Below are 4,778 nucleotides of genomic sequence, written 5' to 3'. Positions count from 1 at the left end.
AAATTTGGGGATTTAGACCTCAAATTGAGGTCGGATTCCAAAACCAATTGTATAATTGGGCTCGGAGGTGAATGGGTAATCGGATTATGGTCTGAATTTCGGATTTGGACCAAGTGGGCCCGGGTGTTGACTTTTGTTGACTTTTTTAAAAATGGCCTAAATTGAGTTCCTTGCTATCATGGGTAGTTCCTAAGACTTAAATTGAATTGTTTGGTTGATAATTTGCTAGATTCTATTGGTCCGGAGGCTTGTGTGAAGGGAAAAATGATGATTGAGCCTTGAGTTTGGTCGAAGGAGTGAGGTAAGTGTTGTGGCTAACCTTAGTTTGAGGGATTATGTGTTATTTGCTTATTTGCTACGTGTTTGGATGGTTAGTACGACATATAGGTGAGGTGACGAGTATCTATACGTTTTTATCGAGTCATAACATGTGAGTGAGCTTTATTCTTGGAAATGTTATATTTTTGATCATATTGTTAATGTGTAGACTAGTTAATCGATGTGTTGAGAAATTTCTTATCATGTTTTATAAAATTTGGTATTGATGGGGTTTTTACCCAAATTTGAGATTGGTACTATGGAACTAAGCGTTGAAGTAAGACTTGTTGTTGCGATTTCTATCTCTCTATTGTTGTTGTCTCTGTTTGGGTGAGGTAGAGTGATAAAGTACGAAGGGTGATGCCGTGCATATTTCAATTATTTATGTGGTAAGGAAGAGTGATAAAGCACGAAGAGTGATGCCGTGCACATTTCTATCATTCACATGGTGAGGTTGAGTGGTAAAGCACGAAGGGTGATGTCGTGCACGTTTCTATTATTGATTATCTGGTGAGTTGAGAGTAAAAGTACGAAGGGTGATGTCGTGCATTTTCTGTTTGTTGTGTTTACTTGTTATTACCGGTTCAAAGTGTAGTAGCTGTTTAAATTCCTCTATTACTGTGATTCTTTATTTAGGTACCCTTTAGAATGTTTTCCCTCCCGTTAATATCTGCTTATCTTCTGTTAATTGTTATTTCTGTTAGCATATTGTTTAACTGCACAGGTTTATGTATGTGTCTTGTCCTAGCCTCATCACTACTTCGCTGAGGTTAGGCTCGGCACTTACCAGTACATGGAGTCGGTTGTACTTGTTGATACCCAATTTTTCCCTAAGTATTTTTATGTACTCAAAATATCCTCAAAATAGCATATACATGCATATATAAGCATTCCCAAGAGTTTTTGGTATTTTTCCTTATTTTAAATCAATTTATTGTCTATTTTAACAGTACAAAATCCAATAACTATTCCCAAAATTATCATTTGTGAATAACTTATTTTATTCTCATATTTACACCAAATATAATTAAGGTAATTTTTTGTATATTTTTACAAATTTGCTTGGTATTTTTAAAGCTAATTGCATATAAATGCAATTATAGCCTATTTTACGATTAATAGTGTTTTATAATTGTAAAATTAGTTCTAATATTTTTAAATTAATATATATGTATTATTAATTGGTTCAGCATCTTCAATTTTCTTTTAAAATCATTTTCACTATTTTTATAAAATAACAGGGGAAAAACTGGCTATTTCAATTTTGGCCACATTTCATTTCAATTATAGCCTCAATTTCATTCTAATCTTAAACCCAATTGGCCCCAATCCTAATGCCCAATTGGGCCAGCCCAATTCCAATTTAACCCAACCCCTGACCTATTAAACTAAACCCGCCCGGGATCCCTTTAAATCCAGGCCGTTGATCCTTTTGATCAACGACCACAAATAACCCTTTCCTTTTTAATTCCAAACGACCTAACCGTAACCCTCATTTCTCTCAGACAGCCGCCCCCAAACTCTCTCCTTCTCTCAAATGCTCCCTAGCACTCGAAACCCTAATCGCCTCCCTCGTCTTCTCCGATCAATCTCATCGGTGTCCATGGCTTCTCAGGCCATGGACGTCCTGTGCTCACCTTCCTTTCCCTCAGGCCTTGGTTGTTAGAGCTATTCCGAGGTCCGACCTCGATGGTGTTCGAGCAGATCTTCCACAGATCTGTGGTTCTATGGCCTCTTCGACCGTGTTCCGGCGTGTTCAAGCTTTAAGAGCCTAGCTATGGCTCAGATCTGTTCGAGACCAGACCCTTTCCAAGCCTTATCATTTCTAGGGTTTCAGAGAAACCTAAAAACTATTCGAGGTTTTTCTGTTTGTTTTCTCTTAGATATATGCTATATCTGTGCTATATTCGCTATTTCACAGGTTTTTCCCAATTTTTTCTTTTAAAATCATTTGATTTTCAAACTAGGGTTTCTGAAGAAAAAAACTTTCTGATTTCGTTTTCTTCTCTTTTCTTTATGTGTGTTTCATCTGTGTTTATCTCGTATGTTTCTTCTCTGCTACGCATGTATTTGACCTTCCGCTTTTTCTTTTTGTTAAGCATGATCCTTCTATGTTTTGCATCTGTCCTGTGCCTTTAGCCTGAGCTCGCATGATTATCTTTGCTATGTGATTTTGTTTATTGGTGTATGTATCTCTTACTGGGTTCTTTATGTTTGCTTGCTTTATCAGATTTTACCAAAGTTCTTCCTAAGCATGCTCCATCTACTGTTTTCCTAAACCTGTATTCGCTTTTTCGCTTCTAGACTTGTTTGAGTGACAAGCTTTTCCTGAATGTATTCCCTACGTTTCCAAACTTGCTGTTTGTTTTTTTTTAAAAAAAAAAGACTACTGAGTCTATTCTATGTGTTGTTTTCTCATCTATGCATCTGATTCGAGTCAGAAACCCTAGTATTTGGGGTTTTTGACAAGCTTGACCTTGTGTTTGAACTAGGGTTCCACTCATAACCGTGATTCTCCTTCAGGCTCATTCCGAGTCTGTGAACCTAACCTTCTATGATTTTTTGCTAGTTTTACAACAACTCTCTCTTGTCTCTGCATGCTTTTTATATGACATTCTCTTTTTTAAAAGGCCTTTGGCCAGCCTGTGATTGATTCTGAGTCCCTTTTTTGAGGGGTCTGATTGAGTGTTGATGATTTTTCTTTAAATTAAGCCCCTCTTCACCTTTCCTGGTTGGGTTCATTCATACTACGATTCAAATCCTGATTTTACTGGCTGTTGATTGATTGTCTTTCCTTGTTGTGCCCAAACCGTGTACTACTAAAATATTTCCTTATATAGTCCTTTGTGTATTTACCCCTGTTATACTACTTTGGAAAGATTTTTAAATCAAACCCTTTCCTTAATTTTTTTGCCCGTTTGAATCAAATCCCCTAACTGAAGGGAAACCTTATGAGATTGATTTCTAAACAATTCTCTTACCTTTTTTTCTTACTTGTTTTCTACACTATAAAAGAGGCTACCCTTCTACACCTTTAGACACGAAAACAGAATACCATCTGAGTTCACAATTCTCTTTCACTCTCTCTTTCTGATACTCACACTGCTGTGGACTTTGCTCGCTTTCTTCTGCATTCTTTACTTCTATACCGGTATGTTTCAATTAGTTTATACGCCCCAAGAACAATGTGTTTAATTCTGTCCACATGTTTTCTAGCATATTATAACGTGTTTCCCCTTCTCTTACAGTCCAGCATTTAAATAATCTGTGCAGTTGTTCTTTGTTGTGAATATGATGCTTTATGAATTCGTTTACCCCTTTTACCCCTTTGTATGTGAGTTTATTGTTCAGGGCATAGCAACACCCCAATATTGTTGTCTATGATCCTGAACTGGGTTCATTGAACTCCTCAACTCAATCAGTTCCCACTTCCCATTCTCCCCATTATGTGCTTGAGCCTTGACTTAGGTCTGATAGTGTCCTAATCACTATCCAGACCTTTGTCTGACCATCAAAAGTTCTGCTCCTAACTTGTTCATCTAGCAAGTGGTCAGGGGTGTGCCAGCCTACCTTATGGCTAGGTATGACCACCACTTGTCATGGCCCCTTAATTCCCTTTCACTTTGCACTTACTCCTAGCTATAAGTTCTGTCCCTCTCTTGCAAGCCATGCTTTGGGACCCCTGAGCTCCCTCTGAACTTGGATGCCTTAGGGCTGGCTATTCCACACTGCACCATCCTGTTCATAATGGCATCCTGGGTGTAAGCAATGCCTGGAATCCCTGAGGTTCCTTGAAACTTTGAAACGCCCTGGATAATGAGAAGGCTTTGGAGATCTGGACCCCGGAGTTCATTAAATATATATTATTGGACATTAATATTGAATTAGGCTGCTTGGATCTAGCTGTTAGTTTTTGATGTATTTCTATTATTTCAGTTGATTCATTGGGTTGTAATAACTTGTATAGAACTCGGGGAATCTAGTAAAAGGGTGTGGGAGGGGTTTTACTTTCTTGCATCAATAAAGGGTAGATATCATGACTTTAGGACATTAATTTTTTCACTAGGAATACTGTACATAAGATGGTTCGATGTTTCTGATTCAAGTCACCTAGATACCATGCCTATACGGTTTAACGTTTAATTATGATATAAGTCATCTAGAAATCCTGCCTATAGGACCTTAACGTTCATGTAATCAGTGCATATAGAAATCATGCCTATAGGGAATGCATATGCATTAGGAAAACTGTAGGGTAATTAAATAATTACCTCTTATTACCAGTTCTTAACAGACTTTTTAAAATCAGATATAGATATCATAGGATTCCGCATCAAGTTCGTCCGATTCTTCTTAAGCAATAACAATCTGTTAACTGGTCTCTAATGTCTTAATGTTTTCAGCCTCAATCTTTTGACAAAACTCTTTTGAATCAGTATACATTTGAGTTCTTCAAATCA

This window comes from Nicotiana attenuata, unplaced genomic scaffold (assembly GCF_001879085.1).
Source record: "Nicotiana attenuata strain UT unplaced genomic scaffold, NIATTr2, whole genome shotgun sequence".
Classification (NCBI taxonomy): domain Eukaryota; kingdom Viridiplantae; phylum Streptophyta; class Magnoliopsida; order Solanales; family Solanaceae; genus Nicotiana; species Nicotiana attenuata.
The sequence above is the reverse complement of the archived record's forward strand: the minus strand, read 5'-3'. Positions refer to the sequence as shown.